The 27,554-nt window shown below is 42.1% G+C and overlaps 1 protein-coding gene across 4 annotated transcripts in view; it reads left to right on the forward strand.

The window, feature by feature from the left end:
- Positions 1-1,111: 1,111 nt before the first annotated feature.
- Positions 1,112-27,554, forward strand: part of TEAD1 (TEA domain transcription factor 1) — a 158,606-nt gene continuing 132,163 nt past the window's right edge. For 2 of the 4 annotated variants that reach the window (XM_051803841.1, XM_051803843.1), the window contains exons 1-2: positions 1,113-1,420; positions 2,003-2,155. The gene's annotated coding sequence lies outside the window, so the exon portion shown is untranslated. Of the gene's footprint in view, positions 1,421-2,002; positions 2,156-27,554 lie in introns of all 4 variants that reach the window. The other 2 variants (XM_051803839.1, XM_051803842.1) reach the window with 2 other exon arrangements.

A 27,554-nucleotide genomic window follows, 5' to 3' on the forward strand; every position in this document is an offset into this window, starting at 1 on the left:
TAATGTCACACAAAGTAATATACAGGGCATTTATTGTGAATTCCACCAGCATATCATGAACTCACACGCGGTGTGAGCATGTTAATGCTGTCTGATGACACCGACATGTGGTTCTTCTGAGGTTGTAACGTGATTTTCCTGACATCTCCAGAAGCGACAGCCCTGCTGGGCAAACTTTCAAAGGTGGATAGAAATGTGTGTTTGCACATCAAAATAGGCAATTTATTTCACAAACAGGCACCAAGGTGTCCAGTTATCCATTTTGCTTATGCAAATACGAATTTTCACAAGCACAACAGCTGTGCCTGCCCTGACAATATTTCCATAAGGTAGCGGATTGTTAACTGAAGGAGACAGTGCCTTGTGATGCTGCTTGGGGAGTGCTTCTGGGGGATGGGTTGTGCCAGTACAAGAAGGGTAAAGACAGTCCAAAGGCACTTCAGCTCACAACTGGAGTGGTGCAAAACTGGCATTGTGAAATCTGAAGCAGGGGACAGTTTTGTGAGAAAGGTCATGATCTGGATTCAGGGTGAAGAGTGTGGACCCCTGGGCCATGCTATGTGTATGTCGATTTGATGTGTAATGTACACAAAGCTTTCCTGCTCATCCCATGCCCCAGAGCTCCCTTGGGCCCTGGGGTGCCGCAGTGGCCTTCTGGGCACACATCTGCGTTTCCTAAGGACTGGTGAGCGTTTGCACAGGGCTTTGCCGGGGCACCCAAGGGGTTGGATGTGCGAGCGTGGGAACGCTGGGCTTCCCAGGGGAGCCTCACGATCCAGCAGCGTCCAGTGCCCAGCTGGATGCCGTGGCCCATCGCAGACCCCTACAGCCGCAACTCCGCGGCAAAGCATCTCACGCCCTGTTGCGGACCCCGCTGCCGGTCCGTCGCAGGGCGCAGCAGACCCCGCCGCGGGACCCCGCCACGCAGCTCGGGCAGCCACCCCGGAGCGCGGTCCCGGTCCCGGTCCCGCTCCCGCACGCCGTCCCCGCTCCGTGGCCGCGGGGCCCCCTCCCGCGGGCTCCCCTATGAGGTCAGCGCTGCGCGGAGGCCCCGCCCGCCGCCCCGCCCGCCCGCCCGCGGCCGCAGGGGGCGGCGGGCCGCGCTCCGCCCCGCGGCCGCCCCGCTCCCGCGTTCATTTCATTCCTCCCCTCATTCCGCGCATTCCTCGCATCGCTGGCGCCGCGCAGCCCGGCCGGGAGCCCGGCCCGCCCCGCCGCCGGCCGGGCAGCAAACTCATCCTCCGAAGGGCTCCGTCCGCCGGCCCGCGGCAACCTACGGCCGCGGTATAAATAGCCCGAGCGGCGGATTAAAAATAGGCGCGGGGCCATAAATAGCCGGGGCGGCCCGGGGGGCGGCGGGCGAAGTTTGCCGTCGGAGCGCGGCGCGCTGGCGGTGCGCGGAGGGGGCCGCGGCGCGGAGGTAAGAGAGGGGCCCGCGGGCGCGCTTTGTGCGGCGGGGCGGGGGGGACGGTCCCGGCCCCGGGGGTCGGCCCGAGGGGCCCCGCAGGTGCCGGGGGCAGGCGGGACTGGGGGCCGCGGCGGGGGCGGAGAGGGGGGGAGAAGTTGTTTCCCGCGGAGTTCCTGCCGCTGCGGGGCCGCGGCCGGAGCTGCAATAGGCGGCTGCCGCCCGCCCGCCCGCCCCGCTCCGCTCCCCCGCGCCGCCGCTCGCACTTAGTTGCCTGAGTCACCGCTCGGCAGCCGGGCGCGCACACACCGCGCACACACACACACACACAACACACGCACACAGAAGACTCTCTCTCTCTCTCTCCCTCTCGCACACGCACGCACCGATCCTTGGCATTTTTCACATCTTTTTCCCGCGAGCCGGCAGCAGCCCCGCGCTGGGCGCACAGGCTCGCAGCCCTCCGGAGCCATCCCCGGGCCTTGGCGCGGAGCTCCCGCTGGCCGCCGAGTTTCGCCTCCCTTTCCCTCTTTTTATTTTCCTCTTAAAAGATGAAAGAAGGAATGTCCCTTTTCGCTGCTTCTTCTCCTTCTCCAGAGCTGCTGCTGCTGCTGCTGCCGCCGCCGCTGCTGGTTAATTGCACATTCAAGTGGAAAATTTTCGGGAGTCAGCAGAAACATTGTATCCAAAAAAGACAAAGTCGCAGTTGCAGCAACACCGAGGAGCTTGTCCCTGGAAAACTTCCTTTCGGTAGGAACCGCAGAGGTTTTTGTTTTGTTTTTTTTTTTTTTTTTCATTTCTCGGCGAGGTTTTGAAGAGCTCTATCGCACAGCTGTCCCCGGCGCTAGTGCGGAGGGCCGGTGGCAGCCTTTGTTCGCAGAGGAGCGCTTTCAAAGGAAGTACACTTCCAAGGGGGAGGGAAAAGTTATACAGTGCGGCTTTTGTACCCAAATTAAAACAAAGCGGCCCCCCCCCCCTTCACACAGCCAAACAAAACCAGCTAGGAGATATAAAGCGAGAGGAGGAGGAGGAGGGGGGGAAATATCTCTTATATTCACCAAGTTAAAAAAAAGTTTGCGCTGCTGCCTCTGCTGAACATAATCCTGGTCGTGATTTTTCTCCTCTGGAAATCTGTTTTAAGTTGAATGGTGTTACCAGTATAAAAATATTTATGAAACAATGAAATACCAGCCACCCACGTTTCTCAGGAGAGTTGTTAACTTATTAGAAACAAGTGCCTGCCTTTGATATGAAGAAATGAAAAGTGACCTCCAGAAGTGCTGGAAAGTTAGGGAGCAGTTCTGCCCTGTGCTTTCTGAATGTAAATGGCTCCCAGTATTTTTTAACTGTTCCTTGTTGAACACCATCTAGGAAAGAAAGGCCAAGAATCATCAGATTACCCTGGCGTTTTCTGATGTAAAATAGCATACATAAGAAATGTAAGCTGAAATGGCAGAGCCTCAGGGAAAAAAAGTACCTATGCAGTTGTAGTCCTGTATTAAGTGAAGCATATTTGCTTTCCCTTCGTGCTGATAAAGTTTAGAAGCACAATCTGAGCAGTTAGCGGTTTTACAGAGCTGTCTAACCTGAATAATGGCAAACTTCGGAGCTGTATGGATAACATACTCTTTTCTCTAGCTGCATGTTCAGTTATTATGCAGTACATCTAATATGGAAATCTCTGTGGGAATGCCTCTTAGGAAAATTCATGTAAATAACTAAGTGCTACCTGCAATTGAATATGAAAACAAAAATGATTATAATTACATTAGGACTTAATTTAAAATTATGTAGGATTCTTCTTACAACCCTAGATTGGGAATGTGTGTCTGTAATGTATGATGTATTCTATCTCTATAAATAGTTGGGGAATACCATTACAGGATATTAGATTGTACTGATGGTAAGATGGTGCTATTAAAAATGACACAGACCTGTATATTAAATTACTTCTGGGGCTGGGGGAGAAACTTGCATGTTTGTTTGTATATGTGTGTTTATATATTTTTATACACATGCACACATATGCATCCTTTATTTGGGAATAGAAATACAGGAATTAATACAGTGGATGTTCCTAAAACACAGAATTCAAGATACTATATTTGAGTCACATTCTGAACTTGCAAGTTTTCAAAATCAACTTCTTGAAATTATTTTCGTTAAGGGTAAACTTTTTTGAGGCGCATTTATTTTCACCTTCATGGTAAAACATATCTTTTCAACACTGCACTGGTTTTAAATGAGGTCATAAGGCGTTTTTCTATGCCAGTAGGGCTAATTCTGCATTTCATTTGCTCCAGGTTTTTATCAGCTGACCAAGCAGAAATTTTGGGTGCAAGGGATTTATTCCAATTTTTATTGTTAGTAACCTAGAAATACCTTTGGAAAGTACTTTATCGCTGAACACTTTAGGTGTATTTCGAGCATCAGTGTTGCGTACGCTGCTTTGGTGAAGTAAATATTATTAGCCTTTTAACCCAGGAGAGTGTAACAACAGCTCTTGAGATTCAAATTGTGGTTTTATATTCTGTACAGTTTCTTAGTCGGTGCTGAGTGGGGTGCACACGGGCAGTGAAGCAGAGGAAGAATTTTGATTTGACAGGAGTCTCAGTAAAGACAGACTGTGCTTAAAGGAGTTTTAATTAAACAGCTAGAAAAGAACAACAGAAACTTAATTATGAACTAGACCCGCCGTGAGTTTCCAGCTGAGAAATGATAGTGTATTGTGATGTGTGGAGATGTGTGAGCATGTGTGTAGCATGTTTGGTGTAATTTGTAGCTAGTTTTTTGTTGTTGTTGCTGCTGGACGGTGTAGTGGTTTTGGATATCGTTGAAAGTGGTTTTTAGGCTTTGTTTGTCCATGCCTGAAAAAGTTAAACTCAGCTGAGTCACATGCAGAGGAAAAAAAAAGATTTCTTCCATCTTTCTGTTGTAGATAATATTGTGAGCAAACTTTTAAGATATAGTACAGGCAATACTGTAATAAAAACTTCTGGAGCCATAGAGAAATTCTGGTGTCTTTCACTTCAAAAAAAGTGAAAGGTAAAAATATGTAGTTGTGTATTATGATATAGCTGTCAGTTTTCAATCTATAAAGTAGGATAGTTACACTGTTGGAAGGATTTCACTAGAAGTAATCTGATTTTATTAGAAGGGTGCCTAAGACCGTTTCCAAAACATGAAGATTTTGTGTACAGTTCTGAATGTGTGTATTTGGGAGAAGGTTGCCTTCAAACATGTTATGAACTCACGTCCTCTGACTGTGTATACACATGCATACATCCCTCTTTCTATCTGGTATTTCTTCATAACTCTAATATTAATACTATATCTTTCCAGAGGTGGTTTAAAATCTGTCTTTCTGTAGTGATTCCTTTATTTAAGGAGAAAATGTTTGCTGGATCCAGTCCTTACTCAGGTTAAAGTGACCGGGATGACTCATAGGAATAAACATTTGCTGGATCAAATACTAAGATATTTACAGCATAGGCTTTATGTACATGGTTAGAATGATATCTGATGTCTAAAGAAGGACATCTTTGATTAAAATGATTGTCAGTTTGACACACATACTTTTTCGAATTTTTGCACGGGGCTTATGTTCTGATTTGCTTGTAATCTCTCTAAAACTTGAAGGCAGATTTCTATTAACAGTTGATCAGTCATTCCATTTGTGCCCTTATCCATAGCATGTGTAAATATGAAGTGAGGGCTGACTTTTTAGAAATCTGGTCTGAATTCAGGTTAATTCCATCAGCTTCATATGGCCTGTTGCAAGGTGGCATATTACGTTGGCTGTAATGAGGGTGCAAATTGGCCCTTTAGAAATGATTTTGAAGTCCCCAGTTGATCAAAGGGACCTACTTTTTCATGGGAGAAATAGTACTTATTTCCGGGATTTGAGATTTAATTATGGTTTTGCCACCATGTTGCACTTTGCCATTAGCGCTTGCCACAAGTAGGAATGTTTTGTATTCCTCAACTACAGTCATTTACTATTAAAAAATAATTTAAATGGGTCTCAACAAAATTTTAGAACTTTGAAGAGGTAAATCGTCTCCCTGAAAGCAAGGGCTGCTAGAGGGTTTGTGATAGTTTATGCAAGTACTGTATAATTTAAATTGCATCCTGTGATATATGAACTGATTAATGGCATTATTTATTGTAAAGCCAACCGACTCTAAGCCATGATGAAGACACATTTTTAGAAGAAAAATCTCTGCAATAAATTCCCACTTTATGACCATATCTTGCTCTCTGTTCTTGCACAAAACTCTTTTTGACTTTTGCAAGTGGAACAAGGATGGAATAATATTTCCTGGAATAATTTTGTGCTTGGTTTTAACGATTGCTCATTTCCAAAACAGAAGAGAGTGAAAAGTTGCAGACTTCAGTCCTTTGAGGCAGCATCTTCAAATCTGATCCTCAGATCTGTCACATAAAATTCAGCTACAAGTTTTCTGATTTAATACACCAAACTTCTCCTGTTTTTGTGTGAAATCCTGATCCCGCTGCAGTCACTGTTTTATCTCGTTAGTGGTAAAGCCAAAATTTCTCGCTGTGTTGATGCAGATTCAGCAACTTTTATACTATATCAGCTTATTAACGTTCTACCAGAATGATATTAATTTTAAAATAGAGGGACTGAAGTCAAAATCTGTCTCGTAACAACTCATTTGAGACACCCTACCCAGGAAGTCTATGAATGTCTCGAAGAGTAACGCATCGTGTGCTACATCCCCTTATTTGTTAGATGAATTTTTGTACATACATCGAGAAGACGATGAAAATCCGCGGAGTGCCTAAAGGGTTTACAGACACTTGCCCGGTTGGCGCAGGGCTGTGACCTCTTTTCCTCGTCCCTCCAGCCTGTGCCTGGTTTGTCAGAGCCAGCCCCGTTTGAGTTTGGCTCCCCTCCAGCCGAAGGTATCACCTACAACTTTTTGTTCATTGTCTTCTACTCATTGTTTGCCGGAACACCGTGATTATTCCCTCAGCATCCTGTTGTTCCTTTGCAAATGGCCTTCTTGGGTTTCCAGCTCCTCGTAGCTTTTCACTAAACTTTCGGGTCGGAGTCAGTCTGGGCAGCAGCAGGAGCGTGTGAGCACAGAATACAAGTTTATTTGCTAGCAGGTCAGGAGGTAGAATGTGAAATCTCAGCGTGCTGGGAGGGGGAAGGGAAGGAAAGTCTAGGATTATGTGTAAAACTATTAAAATGCTATTGACTGGGAATCTAAAACAATGACGAGTGCTGTTGTTTTTACAGATACATGAACTGAAAACTGCTGCTAATGATGGGAAATGTTAATTATGTGAGAACATATTGAACTTATATTCTCTGGCATGAACTTTTTTAAATGCATCAACTGTGCTGCCTTTTATGCGCACAGCTTTCTAATTATCATAATTCAGTACAGCTCTGGCTTTTGGAAAGAGTTCAAGTGCAATCTCAACTTAACATGAAAGGAGGTTTTTTTTTTCTTTCTTTTTTAACTGAGAATGTTCAAGAACAATTTGAAAAGATAATCTAAAAATGCTACATATTTAGCTGGGTATAAGTCAGAAAATAAATATGTTCCCATAGCTGCCTATCAAAGGAGAACAGATTATTAGAACAGAAACTTGTCTGTTTTTCTTATTATGTCTTTCACACTCCTATAGAACACAGCCAAAAGCACATTTTCATAATTGAATACCATAGACACATCTACTATATATTGATTGACAGTAGTTTTTTATTTTGTCAATTTTTTTAAATGATTGAGTGGATTACTGTGTTGTTATGAAAAGATTTTTTGCTCAAATACTAAGTAAAAAAGATTTCATTTTCTTAAATGAAGCAGGAAGACAACTTTCTTGGTTCTTTTGGAATTAACCAATCATGTTTCTGTAACATATTCAAGTCCCATTCTAAATGGTCCTTACTGGTCAGTATTCACACCTTGTCTTGGTGGAGCTTGAGGGGGTTGTAAATATCAGGTCTCTCTAAAGCTCTCAGAAGTGGTTTGTTTTATTTTTTTTTCGTTGTTTTGGTTGTTGGGTTTTTTGTTTGTTTGTTTGTTTTTTGAGGGAAAAAGAAATTTCATTTAACTTGCACTTGAATTATCCTTTCACAGATTTTTTTTTTTCCCCTGTATGTGATCAAATTGCCAGTTTCCACATCACACTCCCCACAATTTTTTGTCTTTTCTGTTACTACAGTACATGCTACATTTCTGAAATGCAGAGAAAGCCCCAGTGAAACAAAATGACTTCATTTGAGCTGGCACTTAAGAGCAGAATTCACTTCCATAGTGCTGAAATAAAAGAAGCCAAGTGTTTTAAATAGCCACTCCCCTAGGCCAGAGTGTTTTTAGAAAAGCTCATTGTCTAGATTTGAGCTGTAGCAGTATGCCTGTCTCTGTTAAATCTCCTGATCCAGACAGCTCGATTTCTAAAGTTGACATCTGGTTTACTCTTTGTTCACCTGTTTAAAAAAAAAAATGCAAATAGGCGAGTGTGCCATTGCCCTAGAGCTCTGCAAAAAAATAAAAATGCTGTTGACAGTTTGTCAAATAGTGCTTCCAGTCTAAGACTGCAGTAGCCTATTGTTATGCCAGCAACAGGCAACAGAAGTTGTGGCACCATATGGCTAGTATATGCTTCAGATAAGCTATCTGTTAATTTAGCTTATCAGCAGCGTTTTGATATGCTTCGTGTTTGAATCGCCAACCGGTATGGCCTTGGGTATTTTTGGTGCCAAATTATTCCTTAACATTATAGACATCACAATTATTCCCTTGGTGGAATCTCTCACCAATCAGTCACCTCATGGTGCTGTGAACAGTGGTGCTTATTTCTGGAATTAGCTCGCGTGTTTTTTTTACAGGGTTGTCTTTCTGTTGGGAGATTATAATTCAGGAATGACATTTTGGTTTTGAGGGGAGAAAATGTCAGAACAGACTTTGGAAGAAAAGGTGAATTCATAGAGGTTTAGTGGATTAAAGCCTCTATTATGTGTATCTCAATTAAAAAAAATATGGTGATTGAGGACTTTTAATTAATGAGAGGGAGGAAATTTTATTCACAATCTATCACCACCATGCATACATACCTTTTCATCCTAAAGCTGGCTTACAGTTTAAAATAAAAGGCAAAACCTTGTAAACAGTTTCATTTTCCACATCCTTGGTTTTACCTTTATTCTTTCAAAAAATTAACCTTTAACAACAGTTGTGTCCCTACACCTGCTGTCAGCCAATCTTTCAAGATTTCTTTTTTTTCCTGCTTTTTCCACAATCAACTGAAAGCCTTGTAGAAGACTTGAAGATTCAATGGAAGTTCCTTCATCTTCCCCTTACCCCTGCCTTTCTTTGGCTGTAATTATTTTGTAGCAGGAAAAGTCTCAAGCCATAAATACAGTCTTCCATTCAATGCCTCAGTGGTGTCCTGAGGGTTGGGTCTGCCCGCATTGCTCTCTGACCTTGCAGCACATTCCGCTGTGTCTTCTGCCCTACAGGCTCTGTCTTGCTGTTTCTTACAGGGCACCACAGCTGTCCCTGGTTGCCTGGACCTTCCTCTTTCCTTGGGTATGCACAGAGTTGCTCTTGGGCAGCACTTAATTTGGCTCTGCTTCCTTTGGACCGTGGTGACTTTCCCTCCTTTTGCAATCCATCTTGCCAGGTCCTCCTTGTCCTGTCTCTTGTGCTGCTGCTCACGGATGTGGTGTCACTGTTGGGTCCCTTTACCCATTGCTGTTGCCTGCTGCATCCTTGCCCTGGCTATTGGAAAGAAAGGAACAGTTGTTCTTGTCATGTCTTTCATGTCCAGGATCCTTAATGGCCAATAGAAGGACCAGATTCTCTCTCAAAGAAATTTACAGTCATCTTCTAAATCTATTTGCTGACACCACTTTTTTAGTAATGAAAGGAGGTCAAAGAGAAGTAAATTTTTCTCCTGTCTCTTTGGAACAGAGAAATATGACAGTCTGAACAGTGGCCATTCTTTAACATCCCACTGAAATCCACCCAGATGAACTGCCTGGAAAAAGGCAGGAGCTGATGGAGCACTCAGGGGCCAGCCAGGTGGGCAGTGAAGTGAGAGGTGATGTTCCCACCTTGCTGCTCTGCCTGATTTTACATTGACACCTGCAGAAAACAAGAAATGCTTCCTGCCCTTGCCTTGGCATCTGAGGCTGCTAACAGGCTTCCAGTTTCTCTACAGGGACATGAAATGTGAGCATCTGTCCACTTACACCTGCTTTGGGGGTCACCTCAAATTTTAAATCTGTTTTAAATTCAGATTTAGAGTTCAGGTCTGTGGTGTGACTCATGCAGTTTGATGATAATAACGTTTTTTGGCTTCTGGCTCATTGCAGATTAGACCTGTAATCTCTCAATCTGTTGTGATTAGGGGGAAGGTAAGCAAAGGAGCTGGCAAAGGACAGGTGTTCAGACTACCAGTTCTCTGAGGCATGTGTGCATCTTTCTTATAAGTAATTTCTAAGTGCTTAACTGTGAGAGGCAATTTTCAGTCCACTAATGTATCTAGTTATCACCCATAATGAGTATGGTTGTCTTCAGATTGATGGGTCCATTTAAACATGACAAATCTGTTTATTTGGTACAATAAGATGCATCTTTCAAATGGTTGGGGGGAGCTGATTGAACTTCAGAACCTGTGAAGTTTTAGTTTATTTGGTATCTGCTTGACTTGACTTTACTAGTGTTTCATTGGTTCCAGTCATTGCTTTGTGATAGGAAATCCATGGCTCTGAATAATGTGCATTTTGCTCTTTAAATTGACTGTTACTTATGCATAGCAATTTCTTGCTGTGTTTCTTGGCATATTTACTATATGCTTGCTGACCAGTTGTAGATAAGCTGCTGAAGGGGCACATTTGAAAGACAGTTTTAAATGTGTGGTTTCCTATGCAGATTCACTTTAGCCTCTAGTGTTAATAATAATTTTTGCCAGTGAAACAATGACCCATAAATAACTTTATCATCCAGAATCTCTAAAAACAATGCAAAGAAGTCCAAAGGGTAGTATAATTACTATAGCTCTTCGTTACTTGGAAAATTAACTAATATTCTGGCCTCTGAGATTTTGGAAACAAATTAAAGAACCCTTTTTAAGGTAGCAGGCTGCTTTTAATGGTCCTTCTGTATTAAGGAGAGTACAGTATTGTAGGTTATTTATTTCTGGGCATGCAGTACAGGGTGAAGAGCCTGCAATTCAGCTAGCAATGCCTCTGTGCCCTGAGGTAAACTCTATTTCACAAAGGGAATTTTGATTATGGTCTACTGCTCTGTAGCATAGTGGAGGCTTCAAGAGGCAAGTGGTAAATGCTACCAAAGAAAAGCTGGATTGGAGCCACTGACGTCATCTAAGTAAATCTGCTGTAGGACTATAGCCATAAAATGACTGCCAGCCACTGAGCGCACTTTGGCCTTTTCTTGTCAAGTGTTTTAACTGCTGGTTTTTTCTTTTCCTTTTTTTTTCTTTTTTTTTTCTTTTTTTTTCCCCCTCCGAGCAAGATGCATTTTGTTTTCTTTTTTTTTCCTTGTGCTGGTTGTGCACACGGTGAAATATAGAAACACCAACGTCCCCCCTCCGTCCCCACAACACTGCACGGAGCGGGTGAGTGGCTGCAGCTCGCAGCTCAGAAATTAAAAAGTAAACCAGTACTTTTCCATACGTGAGCCTAGCAGAATTCAGCCTCCATCACAAGCTATTTTTTTTTTAGGTGCAAGAGCCTGGCAGTTCAAGTTACAGCATACTGATGAGATTTGTGTGGTGGGCAAAAAGCATTTTGATGCACTGGAAAGGCGTGCTTCCCTCTGGAAGAGCTAAATGCATAAAAAAATGGCTGGGTTTGAATTCTGAATTAGCACAAAATGCAGGTGTGTGTGTGTGTGTGAGCAGTGTTAGTCATTGCTTTAGGATTGACCTCGGCAGTTTCAGTCACTCCTGAAACAAAACTTTCCAGTTGTTTCAAACACCCGAATATATTGTTACCGTCTTTGATGGTACTTTTGTACACAACTAAAGAAACCAGGTGCATTAACAATAGCAGCTCAAGGATTCATTGATTAGTACATAGCAGTCATACATGTACCTAAGGGCATATCTAAAATATCCCAGCTGTCCTCCACTCGAATTTCAGCTGTATCAGGGTTGCAACAAAAGTACTCCAGTTTTTGACAGTGGATTTTTAATTCATTGTCAACATTCTCTTGAAATGAATTTCCAGGAAGTTTAACATGCTTTTTTTTTTTTTTTAAACAGAGTTCACTGTAAAACACATTTATAATTATTAGCCAGAGTGTCCCACGAGAATATTCGTTTACTTGATTTATGTACTTTTTCTTTTTCACTTTAGAATAGAAATTAAGCATCACTGTTTTTGAAGTTGGAGTCTTATGATCAGAAATATATTAAAACCAGTATCTTATCCATGAATCATTAGATGAGTCAGTTCCTGAAACCACTACAAGCCTCACAGTTCTTGGCTTCGGCTGAAAGCAGGAAATCCAGGCTTCAATAACTTCCTTTCCCAGTACTGGCTATAGCAGCGTTAGTGGTTAGTATATGCTGCTTTTGTAAGCAATAGGAAGATGTATGTCTGAGGAACAAAGGCACTCAAGTCAATTTGCTGAAACTGTTTATAATTTGTGGTCTTGATTTGAATGTCAGGATACATTGGCATATACTACATTCTGTGCTGCAGTACATTTTCCAGCAGTGATATTCAGAATATGAAATAGAGGGAGCACATTATGGCACAATTCTTGGACAAAACCCATCTAATCAGTTTTCCAGAGAACAGGAAGATATTTTAGTGAAGTCATCCAGCTCCTAAAGACTAATGGGAACGAGAGCTGAACACATAGGAGTGAATTTAAAATGTTTATTTAGCAGTTAGTTTGTCTTATGCTTGTGCAACAAACTATTTTTATTCTGTTTCAGTGCTCCAAAAGGGCTTGGAAAAAAAAAAAACCAACCCAAACTTGGAACTTGTAAAATAAAAACACATGATTTGTTTTTCAGTCTCCTTTTTTGTAGTGAAAACTTTTTGCCTCCTCATAATCAAGGACACATTGATTGTCTCTATGTCAGTGGAGCACTGTTGGCTGCAGAATCTGTCCTTTAAATGTGGAGTGCCTGTACACTGTGACATCTGTGCAAGAGGATGAACTATTTACCTTTTTGAGCTAATGGGGCCAGACTCAGGCTTGGTACAATGTTGATCTTAATGTGTTTACACCTGGAAAGTTTACAACCCTTTATTTTTCTTAAATATTTTGAGAGATAGTTTGGTATCTTATTTGGTTAAATTAACTCTCTAATTAATTAGCAGCACACAAAAGCCAAACCCACCTTCTTTAATAACGTAATTAAAATTCTTTTTATTCTTCCCTCCAAAACATCTTTTGTTTTTAACAAACTAGGAAGAGCAGGAATATCAAGAGCAATAAATTAGTAGACACCACATTTAAAAAAAAAAATCTTCTTTTGACAGCACTGGTTAAACCATATATACAGTATTGATAAAAAACAAGTACAGAGCTCTTCATTCAAACAGGCAGAAGAATGATTATTGCACATTAGGCAACAACACTTCTTGTAATAGATAAGATGTGAAATTGCTTTAATAAAGCAAGCTACAAGTTGGATTCTCTCTTATCTGGTGCAGTTCAGTGTGGTAAGTTGACCTCAGTGTAATGGTGGGCCCCTGCAGAGTTCTGGAACCAAAGGAGTAGTGCAGGTTATCCCATGCTGGTGTCCAGTGGGGTTCTTCTGGAGTCTTGTGTTTGTCAGGCACAAGAAGAGGATTGGACCAGGGAAAAAAGAGGGAACACAGACCACCTTGAAGGCAGCTGTGTGCTGAGATCCTTTTCTTGTGGAGACTGGTATCCATAACAGAGACTTTTGCCACCCCCTCCCCCTTTCTGTGCAACTCCATGCCCACGGAAGGACCTAGAGAGGGTCAATGCCTTGGTCAGGCAAAGACATTGGAGCCTTTGAGGGGCTATTTTGGGTTGTGGGTGAGGTTGCCTGTGGGGGAGATGGAGAGGCTCTCTCCTGATTGTCAGGCTGGCATCAGCACGGTTTTCATGGGCTCTTCTTCCCCACAGTAGGGCTGGTAACATCCATCCAGGGAGAGGCCACTGGATGTGTTTTGTCATAATGGCACAGTGCCTGAGGTGGGTTGCTGAGACTTTTGGTGTGACGGTGAGCATCCAAGCAAGCTGCTTTGTGAATTCTGTGGGATCAGGGTTTCCCTTAGAATATTTAATGGGATGCTAGTGGACCATAAAGGTGCAGAGAGCATTTAAAAAATATCAAAACCAGCATAACTGGTCCATAACTGCAATTCTCACAGCACCAGCTTCTGTGGTAGAGGAAGTTTGTAGAGATCTCCAGGTACCTCCTGCTCTGCTTCTGAGGGCAAGTCTGTATCAGGCTGTGGAGCTCAGTACAGAGTCACATCACAGACAACCAGAGATCTGTGCCATCAAGCTTGTGCAGTGCAGAACATCATGTGAGCAGAGTGGCTTGGGCTTAGCACAGGGTAGCTATATAAACAGTGAGGCTGTTTTGGAGGCAAGCTGGCTTGTCTCACCCTGCCTCCTCTGTCACGTATGAAGAAGGAGCATCTTCTCCTTTGGAAGAAGAGCTGGATGCTTAGGAGACTCCCGGGAAGGCATGCATCATTTCTTCCTTTCTCTTGGCTAGTTTAAGTGGTGCTTGATTCACAGATGCTGTGCTGGAGCACCAGCTGTTTATGCACACAGGAGAAGAAGCCTCAGTCAGGTGTGTTCCCTCTGCTCTGGAGAGCCAGATGCTGATGCTTTAGGGATTGCAGTGTTCAGCATCACACCACCTATTGTGGATTTAACTTACTACATTGTAATTAACTTCTTGTAATAACAATAATTATAATAATTAACTTACTAAAATAACAAGGATGTTCTTCATGCTGCTTCTGCATGCTGATTCTGGGACAGAAATCTTTCTTCTTTCTTGTTTTCTGTGTAAGGGAAAACGTAAGGACTTGAGCAGTGGAGAATAGCAGTGGCTTTTCACGGGATCAAAGCATATGTAAAAGGCATTGTTCCTGTTTGTGATCATATGAAGTGCAATTTTCTATTAATTAACGTTAAACAACGGATTGTTTAAGAACAAAGGAAAAAACCTTCAAGTGGAATGAGCATCTAAAGTTTAGAAGCAGGTTATAGTTGGACTTGATTTAATTTTTTTTCCCTTGCAAAGAAATGTAAATGATTTAATATTGCCTTTCTAGTTGAACAGTCCTGAATATGGGAATTGTAATGCATAAGATCTGGAGATACATTTTGATCAAGTTCATACACTTTAAATGTGTATGAACTGAACATCTTTGTGTTGCTATCGATCAGAGACATGTCCTGTTGCTCTAATGTGGATTTTGGTTTGGGATTAGAGGCCTGGGGCTTTGAATTGCTTGCTGTCTGTAGACCAAGTCATCAGTGGCTAGTGATTGATTCATTAATTAAAATCAATTTAAATGGATTTGTAAGCCTCATGTAACAGATTATCTTATTAACAGCATGAGAAAGGCACTGTGATCTGCAAGGAATGTGTAGCTTTAGACATAATATAGCACGATTTTATGGGAGAATTTAATGAATTGCTGTTGCTGTAAGTGATCTATGCAAATGGAAGAGCCTTGCTTAAATTCTACATTAAACAGACTCTTCCTGTTGAACATGTTTTTTTTTTTTTATTATTTTTTTGAGCCTCCTCCAAAAGACTTGACTTTAATTGCATGTGTGTGTGCATGCCTGTGTGTGTGTTTCTGTACATATTCATGGTCACAATGACACGTTAAGTATTGTCGAGTTTCTGACATATTCTGGTTTTGGAGATTTTTTTTGTGTTGTTTTCTGTAGCATCTCCCTGACCCTATTCAAAAATATCCACTACGGGGAAAATAATTTTCTAAATTACTGAAAACAAAATGACAGAAAGAACATTTAATGCTCTTTAATCCACGGCCTGCTCAGCCGTGCTGTCTGGAGGAGACACTTTGGACAGCTGGAGGGGCCAGGCAGGCAGAGGGGAGTTCTGGCAGAAGTGAAAGTGTTGAAGAGGTGGCAATAAAAGCTTTCCTGGCCGGGAGAAGGGAGGCTTGTCTGTCATCCTTGCATTCGTCTTGTAACTTCTTTTTAGACCAAGATGTAAGTGGATCCAAGTCATTGCAGGCATCTGTATGTGTATTATTAGGCTCTGTAATCAGGCCTCAAGAATATCTAAGCCAAGGTATCAGTAAAATCAATGGGAATTTTGAATTTATTTTCAAACAGAGCAGGGTCGTTGCCTCCAAATCACAGCCTTGCCCACAACTTTTCAGTAATCTCAATAACATGTGTGCTCCATTGTGATTTATTACTCAGATTTCTACAGGAGAGAAGATTTTAATTGTGGGTGCTACATTGTAGCATCACTTTACACCCTTCTTCCCTCATTTGTGCTCCTTGTGCATTTGTGATTAGGGAGCACAGTGAATTAAATTATGAGATCACTTTTCCGTTTCAATTAATCTAGTTTCACTTCATTTCCTCTGCTGTATTGAAGAAATGGAAGAATATCAACTGAAAAATTGTAATGAACTTCTTAAAAAAAAACCCTGACAAAGCAAAATCACAACCATCATACAGCCCTGAATTGCCTTTGAGACATCATCCATTCAACATGTAAGAAATTCTTCAAAGCAAAGCACTGTTGATGAGCTTTGTTTGTTAAATAATCTTACTGTCATTGGCAATATAGATTACAAATCTTTAACCAAAAAAGGTTCAAAACTGCATTAACATGGTAAAGCCAGTTGTAAATGCATTTTGGTGAAATTAAATGCACTGCCTGAGATATGAGGAATTTGCCATGGTAGAAGCCTTTTTTTCTGCCATGGTAAAAGGCTTTTTTCATTGCTTGTGGAAAATCAAACAAGGTGTTTGGGAGATGCAAATCAAACAAAGTCCTACTCTTATTTTAAAATATTGCAAGCAAGCTGAGTAGTGATGTCCAGTTTGCTCCATAGTTATCTCTTGGTATTCTTTGGGTCCTGATTGTAGGGGACAGACAGGTGATTTGCCTCACCATGCATGTGGGCCTGTTGCCAGCCTGTTGCCTGCTAATGACTCCAGTAAGAAATTTGGAGAACAACTTATAAGTGCACAAGGAAAGTGCAAACTATCAAAACAGCAGCTCCTTTTGGTGTATACCTTCCACAGAGCCTGTGATGGCTTCTGCACTGTCCCTTTCCTTCTCTGAGTCTGTGGTAGGTGCAGATGTGTAAGTGTGGAGGTTTGTGGCTGTGTCCTGCTGGGTCACTTGAGCCTGGGAACTTGGAAGCCAGCATTGAAATTCTGGGCGTGACGAGTTATTTCATCCTGGACACAGCCCTTGAAAGCAGGGAGAAAGTCTTCTTGCCCTGACTTACATTAGCTCTTACATTAGTGTGCCAATTTGAAATTAGAGTAGTCACGTAATGATTACTTATTTTGTGAACCCCTTGGTTTGGAAAGGAGCAAGGAGACTCTTGAACTTAAAAGAAATATGCTGAGTTGCAGCATTTTCTTGAAAAAGAGAGAAGAGAGTAAGGCTGGTGTGTTGCTTTTGGCTGGGATAGAGTTAATTTTCTTTATAGTAGCTGGTGTGGGGCTGTGTTTTGGATTTGTTGGCTGGGGTTAAACCACAACAGCAGGACATAGGCAGCATATAGACCCCTCAAAGCAGCAAACTTGCAGAGAGGTAGTTCCAAGGTGGCAGACATAGGCCATGACTAGTACCCCTCTCCTCTAGTACTGAGTAGTATGTGCAAGTATAGTCCTTTCCTTCAGCTGCTTCATCTTACATATCCAATCCCTCAGTTGTAGAACCACAATTTCAATTAATTGACTTTCTTCAATTGAATTTCTACCGTAGAGTTCTGGCTAAAAGGAAGAGGACATTGGTGACTAGCTTTTAAATAGCATACTGCATAACCCTGCCATTATGACTTCAGGGAATATTTTCCATTCTGCTTTTGTCTATAATGTGAATCTTAGTAACATTTGTCTTGTATTAAGGCTACACAGTTGTTTTTTGGTTTGTTGTTGTTTTTTTTTTTTTAATGTATTTTACAAACCTTGTGAAATGTTTTTTATTCTTCCAAATTATAAATAGTTCAGTTGGCTCATCTATCCCTTTTGTAAGCACATGATTTTTTTGTAATAAGACATAGTTCTTGGGCAGTGTTGTACGAATGCAATTGAATTGTACAGGAATAAAATTTCCATGGTGTTCCATGAAGGTCAGTGGTATGCAATTAATTGGTGGACCGATGACAGGTGCTGGGTGGGAAGTGTTGCTGCCCTAAACACTAAATATAATAATTAAGCTCAGGGGCTAGTATTAAAAGCATGGAAGAGACATGACTCTCATTAACACAGAATTTGTGCTGTTATTTGTTATAACAAAACTATGGTAGATGTAGATTCGTGGCTTAATGTTATGGTTGCGATTTATAGCTTGTGACAGACACAAGGGAAGTGTCTGTTCTGCAGCTTGGAGGATGGGGTCCTAAGTAAGAGGACCATGTACTTAATTTGTGGCTAAATTTTTGGTGCATGGTAAGCCAGTCTTACTAAAGAAAGTTTCTAGTTATCTGTATATTCAGAGGAGAGAGCTGTGTGCCTTTGAAGGCTTCCTGAGGGAGGTCCTGGCTGTCCACCCTCCGTGCCTGAGTTAAGGTGGATGGCATCTACCTTAGTAGGAGTAGTAGTTTCCTTGGGGGGGGGTAAAGCTGTCATTAGGTATGGAAATTCAGGGGTGGATTTGAGCATCTCAGTCTTTTGAATGCCCAGGTTATCTCTGCCTGTTTTATACAGTAGCTGCCCTTTGCTGGCCTGATGGAAGTATCACTGGGCAAAGAAGAGGGGAAACCTTTGCAGAGTAAGGAAGATTGTGTGTTTGAAAGCTGCCTAGTTTAACTGCACCTGCAAGCTCTTTGCTTTTTTAGGCTCAGCAAAGTATTTTCTGTTTTACCTGAGGATATTTAGAAAAACTATAAGAAACAATCAAAACGTTAATGTTTATTTTCCCCCTCTTCTAAAATGCAGTCCTGTGAGTGCAGCCTGCCAGATCCCATTGTATTTAATTCTGCTGCCATGCCATGAGGCTCTCTTGGGGAACTGGAGAGCATTTAAAAATAAATTGTGGGAGATTGTGGTGCGTGAAACTCTTGTAGCACGTGTGTTATGGTGTGATGCAAACAAGGCATAATTGAGAGGAGCACAGGCTGAATATTCTGCTGGAATAGGCCAGATTGAACACAAGATGTCACAACTGTGAAGACTGGGGGGAAATCTTGGCTCCAAAGAAGTCAAAGTCATAAATGAATGGAGTCTCCTCCACTTATATTTATACCTTTATTCATAGAGTCTTTTATAGAAGCCTTCACTCACTGGCAAAAAAAGTGAAGAAATTAGGGAAAATTCTGATAGTTGTCAGTTCAGTGTCTCTCCCCAATTTTAATCAAGTAGACTTACTTGAACTCATAGCCCTCTTTAGACAAACTGCAAAAAATGATAATTGCTTGTTTCTCCTCTGATTTCAAATGTGCACATTTTATGGGAGGATCAGTTGGTATTAATGTGAAAAGGCCAGTTTGCCTTGGCTTAGTCCATCTTTGTAAGAGCCATGACTTGGAAATTGGAGAATGGTTCCCTGTGGAATGCTGCTGCTGTTGAAGGCATTGAAACGTGTTGTGGATCCCTGTGGCTAAGTGGTGTGGGAAATCATGAATTAATGTTTCAACAGAGGATGTTCGTAGATACTTCAGTAGAACTAAAACTTTTAAAGTGACGTTTTAGGGGATTTACCATTCCTCTTGCAGGATGAACTTCAGTAAATAAAATTGCTGTAGATTCAAAATAAATAGAAAGCTAAAAATAGTTTGCAACACCTATCTATCTATCTGTCTGTCTGTCTATCTATTTATCTCATATACTGATTCTGACCAACCCACATTCAAACTCATTGGACTAGAGCTCTTCTGATCTGGTGATTTTAGCGTGCCTGGGGATTTTTTTGCTGCTTCTGGGCAGGAAAGTGATCATGTGATTAAGGCACAAGTCAGGGAGCAGAGATTTGCATTTGGTTTCTGGGGCAGAGTTGAGAGAGGAAGCTGGGAGAAATGTTCATTGCTCAGATTACTGGTGTAGGGGCAGTAGGGGAAAATCGGAGAAAAATCCATCCCGTTACATTGAGAGTGAGATTTAATATTTGCAAAGTCCTTTTACATACCTTTGTGGAAAGTGCTGTCAGTGTAAGTGATTGTTTCTGAGATAGAGATTTCCCTACTTTTTCACTTTACCCAATTTTCTGTAATTGGCTTGGAGTGGTGAGATTGAGTGTAATTAAGTCTCATAACTAATTAATATGAGAAAGCCTACGCAAAAGCAGAGTAAGTATTTCAGATTCCATGATTTGTTCCTTCTGTAAAATTGGAGTAATAATACCTTGTTACTTAATGCTCTAAGCAATAATTGGCTAACAGTTATAAAGTGCTTTATTATGAAAATGTATGTGAAGAACCATTTTTAATGGGAGAAACAAATGCATAGGTCTCAGTCCTTGCAGACAAACTGATTCTCCTCTGAAGTAACATGCTGAAACTGGTGTATCTCAGGACCAGAGGAAATATCAAGTTCATATTTAAGGCTGCTCAAAGAATGATCACAGCTTTTTTGAAATACCTTTTTTTCTGAGAACTTGTCCTTTTTTTTTTCTTTTTAATTAAAATAATAGTTAAAAAATCCTTAGTTAGCAGTATAATAAGAGTGATTTAGACTTCCCACTACAGTAAGTCACCAAACAGGCCAAACAATCATATACATAATTCAGGACATAAAATCTCAGAGCATGTTTTATGATGAACTGTTAATAGATTGCTTTCATCGCATGCAGTAATTCCAGATCCATGAAAACAAGAGAAGTTACAGAGCCCCTGGATCTCTTCTGAGAATGACCCACCAGCAGCTTTTCTTTTTTCTTTTGCATTTGTAGAATTGAGTACTGGGAATTGGCCTGGGAATTCGCTCCACTGATTAGACACCAAATGTAAACTGAGGGCTGCCTGCAAATGTCTGTCTGTCAGGCTGTGTAGAGGAAAAACCACTTGTGCTGCCTGTTGGGCAGATTTGTGTACAGGTGAACAAAACAAGGAACAAGCCAAAATCAGCTGCCCTGGTGGGACTGAGGAAACTAAGCAAAGGTCAATAGGTCTGTGCTGGCTGGTGCATTTCTGGGAATAATGCTTGGACTAGGGATGGGCCATCAACAACTCACTCTGATTGCTCCCTGGAAAGGTACTGAAAGCCACGAAACTTGGCCAGGACAGTCAGAGCCGAAGCTTTTCAGTGAAACCACAAATGATACGGTCGCTAAGCCAAGAGAAGGCAAGAGGTTCAGAGCCGTGCCCAGACCATACTTCTATCAGCTCTTTGGCTTTACAGTTCCAGCTTTGCAAAACTGAAGAAGTGCAGGGAAACCCCAGAGGAGGAAGGACGAACCTTAAGTAATTAGCCTTCCAACTGCACAGCAAAGAGTATTTGTGCCTGGCGTGAGGCCAGGCCATCAATACTGTGGGTGAGGACCTGGTGAATGAAGCTGCTTGAAGCAGTCCCTGACAGCCTTGCCTGAGTGGCTCTTGGAGGTGTTCCCTGATCACTCATGGCACTGGTCAGGCAGTGGTGGGGCACTTCACTTTGTAACTCCTGGCACGCAGGTAGTGTCCTGGGTTAAGTGAGGTAGAGATACTTTTGCCTATTGCTAATCTCAATAAGAAACCTCCAGAACAGGCTTACTATGGGGAATATAGGAAGGGTATTTTGGAATATGCCTCCTGTAGATGTAGCACTACCGAAATTTAACCGGTATAAATGTAAGTTTTGGAAATGCATAATCTTGTATGATAAAGTTTGGCAGAAAAAATGCAGTATTCTCTTTTATTGTTAGCTGCATCCTTTTTCCTGTGAGGGCTCATGAGAATGTTTTCATACTCAACATGTTTCCTCTCCTCACTATAGTTCATCTGCCAATCTGACCCTCCCAAGGAAAGTAAGCTGACTCTGATTGCCAGATAGATGAAGGGAGTGTCATCAGGAAAAGATCAGGCAAATTTAAGGTCTAACCCTTTCTGTGGAACGGGGTTTGGCTCGGTGTGATGCAGAAGGTGAAAGTCAAAGGCCATCTGTGTGTCTCCACACCACTGTAACAGACGTCAGATAAATACACTGTCCCTTTTGTAAACTACTTAAGAGAACTTCAGAGCGAGCTGTTGTTTATAATGAAGCAGTGGCAGCTGCTGCATAGCTAAATCTGCAATTGAATTGCCAGAGTATATGAGCCTCTCGCTGTGCCCCTCATAAAACTGCCCTGAAAGAAAGTCATATTTATCTCAAAAGTGGCAGGCTTGGCATGGTGCCCTGGTAACTTTTTGCCAAGCAATCCTGAAGTGAAACCAGCTCACCCTAACCCCGCTAGATTTGGGTTCACCTAACCTCTTTTTGAGAGAGGCTGAAAGAAAGGAGGGGTGGGGACAGAGGATTACATACAGTTCTTTTAGATTTCCCTGGCACATTTCCACTACCCAACATGAAAGTTCTTTTTAAAATCACAGTGAAGCTTGAAATATATTTAATAATTAAATTAAGATTGTTCCTATTCAGTTTTGGCTTTGCTGAGTTTAATGCAGGAGTCAAATAACTCCTGCAGACAGAAGAAAAACAAATGCTTGGCACTTTTCCCTACAAGGCTGAAAGTGAGTCAGTATCTAAGAAGGCTTCCCAATGGAAAAATGAGAAAATAATGTTAATAAAAAATTCAAATTATTCAGATGAGCTGCTTGTAAATTATGCACATAAATATAGGAGTTGCCACAATGAGAAACTTCTCTAACATTTTTGGCAGACATTACCTTGAAAATAAAGAGTGAGAGATAATTATTATTATTATTGCTACTACTGTCATTTTGGTTTGTGCTGCATTAGCATTAAGAGGCCCAAATGAGCATCCAAAATCCACTGTTCCAGGCTCTGCTCTACTGTAAAGACATATTCCCAGCTCAGGAAGACTTAGTTTTTAAATGCACAACACAGGCACAAGATAGGGTTTAGGCAAGGGAATTTGGGAGTCTTGCTCAAGCAGCACAGGAACTTGTGGAAAGATCAGGGTTTAATCCTGATCTACTAAATTCTAGTCCAGCCTTCTAACCAAAAGCTGCAGCCCTCATGTAAGCCTTTTGAATTCCTTAACAGGATGAGGCTTTACGTTTCTTTAACATCAAGATAAGGTATTGACATCTTCTTAGGGAGGTTATGCCAGACTCCAGTTAAACAGATCTTTAGGAGCAGGTTGTGGGACATCAGGACGCTCCATGATTTTTTATTTTTTTCCCCCCTTTTCTTTCCCTTACTTTTTTTTTTTTTTTTTAAATAATATCCACCAGTTTACTTTCTATTTTCTTTTCTGAGAGACTGCACCTCCCTCTCACAACTTGTCCCACATTGTGGAGTGTGGAGGTGCAGCATCCAGAACCAAAAGAGGAAATGTGCTGATTTTGGCAGTTGACCAAAATGACCTCATTTCTTTGCTATTGGAAGTTTGTGCACTTTTCTGGCAGGCAGCACAGTCGAAAATATGATTGCCTAGTTCATAGCATGTCTTCATTGAAGAAAATGCTTGCCAGACACTTAAATGCTTTCTTCGAATCCCTTCTAGTGGCAGAGTATACCTGATAGGCACAGGCAGCTGGACAGCCTGGTCAGAGGGAGCACGGATGGGATGATCAGATTTAGAGGGCAGAGGAAATGGGACAAACTTTCCATGCCTTGTGGATGAGGTCTGGTGCTTTTAGGGCTCTGCAGGTGTGTGTGAGAGAGGAGCAGCATAATGGAACACCTGTGACCTTGCACCTGGGGCCTTTGTGCCACCTCTGCTCCTGCCAGGTTTCGGGAATGTTCCCTGCCTCCCCGTGGTGCATGGTCTGGCATCCCAGCAGCTGGGCTGCTGGTGAGCCATCACCCAGCATGAAACTCTGTGAGGAACTGTCTTTCATCAGAGCATTACTGCCTTCCTCTCCCCAAATGAAGCCTGAGACTGTGGAAACTTCTGGTGAGTGATGCAGGTGTATCACTAAATGAGAGATTGTTGTAGGAATGTGCTTTGGCTTTGGCTTGCCCAGAGGCTCTGGTGGGAACAAAACCTATCAGTGCAAAAGGACACAGCAGCCTGATAGACTAATGTAAAGCTGGCCTGAAAGAAAAATGGGAATTATTCAGAATTGTAATTGAAGAGTCAGGTGAAAATTAAGTCATCTCTTAAGTTAAAAAACTCCCGAAAGTGGTCAATTATTCTGGGAAGAGAAAGTAATAAAAATCTGCATGGAAAAATAGCTGTCTAGATCTAAATGGTGATTATGTGATTGTATCAGAGGCACAGATGTGTGTGTACATTATAGTCTCCTAGAAATATGTAATCTTCCCAGAAGAACCTGACTGCAAATCACAGAAATCTTCTTTTACTACTTTCCACCCCTCCTGAAAATGTTTCGGGTGTGTCTTGTGCATCAGAAGGGGATGAGGTTGTTGTTTGAAGGTTTGGCCTGGGAGAATGTAAAGGCCACTAAAATAGTTTGGCAGAGGAGTTGAGCAACAGCAAGCAGCCTATTTCCCTCCACCAGGTTAGTTGTGTAAGAGCTTTCTTTTGCCCAGCATGATTGATTCTTCTGCTTTGATTTATTTTGTGAGGATTCAACTTTTGGCAGCTCACTAACTATTTTGGAGACTGAAAATAAAGTGACAAAAGCAAACCTGCTGCAAACCTGCAGATGTATTGATGGACTTTTATCTTGCTAGGAGCTCTTTCTGGGTAGACTCCCAGAATCTACTTGAAATACTTGAGACTCTTCCTAGTAAAGACACTGCAATAAGACATTGCTGCTTTTGAGACATAGAACAGCTTTGTCATGATATTTGTTCCACTGTAGATGCAAAACTTTGACTTCCAATAACAGCTTCTTAAAGGTTGGTTAGATGTTAGCTATTTAATCATACAATTTTAGGTGTAACTGTAAATAGTTAAAAACCACAGCGAGGGACTCAGATAATTGAAATAACAATCAAAAAAGAACCCTGCTCAAAGCTGCTTTTGGGTTAGCTGAGAGTGACCATGGATTTGTAAACTGTGCAGAAACAGCATATTTAAATGAGTCATTTATCATATTGCATGCACCATATGATGCAGCTATGTGATGTTTTTAAAAGACAAAAATCAGATTATCTTTGGCTGTGTCACCAGATGGTATGTAACGGGCAACAGAATTGCGGATTATGAGACATAACTTTCACTGCTAGGTAACCTGACTGTCAGAACCTTTCTGCCTTGTAAAAACAAGACACTCAAGAACTGAGTGGATGGCAGAATTATTTTTTCCTACCCGCAAAAATTCCCCTTGACCAGGAAACAAGTTCCTACGTGTAGCCAGAGAAAGAAACAAGCAATCAAATGAAAATATTTCTACCTTACTCTTATTACTGCATTTTTTTAACATTAAAACCAAAATTGCTCTTAAAAAGGCTCTCTCCCTATTAATGTAGTTAAATTTCATTAATTGCTGTAACTTGAACCTTGCGGTGTTCTTTGTACAAATATAAACCTGGGGGAAAAAAACCCCTGTAATCTTAAAATGGAAGGCCAAGCTGTAAGTGATTTGGAAAAGGCTCTGGTTACCTGCATGTACTGGTGTAAATTTTGATTTAGCAGAAGCACTTGCAAGGACAGCAGGAGCCAGAGCCAGCAGCAGGAAGGGTTTCTTTCCAGAGTGGAAGGGTTTCTTTCTCTGGGTCCAGTCACAAAGTCATCAGGTGCTCATCTCGAATCAGGAGAATTGCCAGCATCAATTGAAATGCCAGCATGTTGGATTTCAATATCTGCATCAGGTCAGAGGTCAGGGTCAACTCCCCCACCTGCCTGACACGAAGGTACAGGGGTGAAGTATGACACCCTGGCAACAGTGGGAATGGCAGCCTTATGCCCTTTTTTCCTGACAACCAGGAGACCTAGGAATAGGCATATTTTTGAAATGCACGCAAATTTAAATACTGAAGAGATACATTTTGTCACCAGAGAAGAGCTGCCTACCCAGAGCACTGGCAGCACTGTGCCTTTTAAATTGATGCATTCACATTAAAGAGAGACATTTAAATAATGCAAAGGGGTAAACTAGCTTGAGTTATGTGTGGTTTGAGCTGGGTGACTCTTACTGCCTTTTATGGAAATCTCTCATCTAAAGTCCTGCACAATTATCCCCAAGGGCAAGTATTAACCCCATAAAAGAGAGGATATCTACAGTTATACATCAGGCATTGTGTATCTGTGTGATGGCTGTGGTTGACTTTGGCCAAAGATGGTGCTTTATTAGAGCTGATGCTGGTAGCTGGATAACGGGAAGCTGGGTTGGCTTCCTTCATTCATGAAAGTGAGGGAAACTCTTTGGGCAGAATGATTAACCCATAGCACTAATTAAGCACTCCCATCATTCTGCAGTAATGAGGCGCTGTTCATAAAGGAAGGGGAAAAAAAAAAGGGGGACATATAGTGGCCTCAGTTTTGAGGGCCACGAGCCTGGCTGTGCTCTAGTGGGATGGAGGGGCTCAGCAGGGCTCCCCTGTGTTCAGGCCTCTGCTCCAGGAGGCAGAGTTGCAATCCCAGGGCTCTTTGTCACCTCCTGGTCGTGGTACTGCCATTGCTACCACGAGGATAATGTCCTCGACACCCTGCGTGTCCCGCTGGCTGGGGGGCAGGAGCAGGAGCTCCAACACCTCCACGGTGACCATCAGGGTTTGGTCTTTTCTTCAGTGGGGCCCTCGGGGCTTGCAGCAGTGCCTGTATGAACGGATGGTGTTCTTTGTACAGTGGGCTCGTTGGAAAGTTGTTTATTGGTCGAAGCAGGCACAGAGCAGTGAGTTAGCATTGCATTATCTGGTACCGCGTGGCTGCCGCTCTCCCGCGGGCTGGCTGCCCGTAGCCAGAGCTGCCAAACCCTCCTTGGATTTATTAATCAGGTGATGTCATGAGTCTGGGCCAGTATGTCTGCACTGGCCTCAGTGCCTGTCAAAACTGATCTCTGGAAAAAAACAAAGTACATGTGCAACGGGAGCAGTGAGCCACAGTCTGCTCTAAGGTGTGCATCCCTGTCTTGGGTCACACTTCAGGAGAAGCACTGGCCTCTGTGAACGTAGTTTGGAGCTTGTTGGGGAGCCCGCTGAGGCTGTGTCCACATGTGTAACACCACAGAACAGCTACTAACATCAGATAGCAGCAGTGTGCTTTCCTGAAGCACACTGGAAGAGAAGAAATACACTGTACTGGGATCACTGAGGCTTTGGACAGGTGGGAGCTGCTGGCCTTTGGCTACCAGCAGTTCTTTGCCTTGCCTTTCTCTCTGGCTTTTCCCAGCCCTGGGGTCAGAGGCCAAAGAGGTAGAGTAGCAATAACATACACTGCAGATATTTTTGAACCCTCACATTTTACATTCACTCACTGTGTTCTCATTAATTAACAAGTTGCTTTCTATGATAGACTGAACTCAGTCCCTCTCATCTGTTCTTTTTCCTGTATTCTTTCTCCAGCTTTTCGATTTTCAGGAGGCAAAAACAAATACATAATTACAGAAAAAATTCTTTGAACTTATAAAATGCAGGTTGCTTAAATTATGCAGTTAAAGGATAAAGAAAATCACAGAGCAATTTTAACAAATTGCCCTTAACTGGATTGCACAAACAAACCTCTCATAAGAAATCTTAGAAAGGTGTGTTTGAGGGTGTAATCTTAGCTTGTGGCTAAATAGAGTTAAACTTGTTTTTCAAGTTGGTTGTGTATAACTTTCTCATGCTAAAGATTGTGAGCATTCCAGAAGGAAAACAGTTCATCTGTAGCAGGAGTTTGATGGTAAATGCTGATTATTTCCAGTTATTCTGGCCCCTGGTCCATGTACAGTACTTTACACAGTGACTTTCCTTTTGATCTGTATTCCCATTGGCCAAGTTGTAAAATATACCTGTGTACATTTTTAAGA

The sequence above is a fragment of the Manacus candei genome, unplaced genomic scaffold, assembly GCF_025592945.1.
Source record: "Manacus candei isolate 608988 ecotype Guabito, Panama unplaced genomic scaffold, ASM2559294v1 h1tg000060l, whole genome shotgun sequence".
In the NCBI taxonomy this organism is placed as follows: domain Eukaryota; kingdom Metazoa; phylum Chordata; class Aves; order Passeriformes; family Pipridae; genus Manacus; species Manacus candei.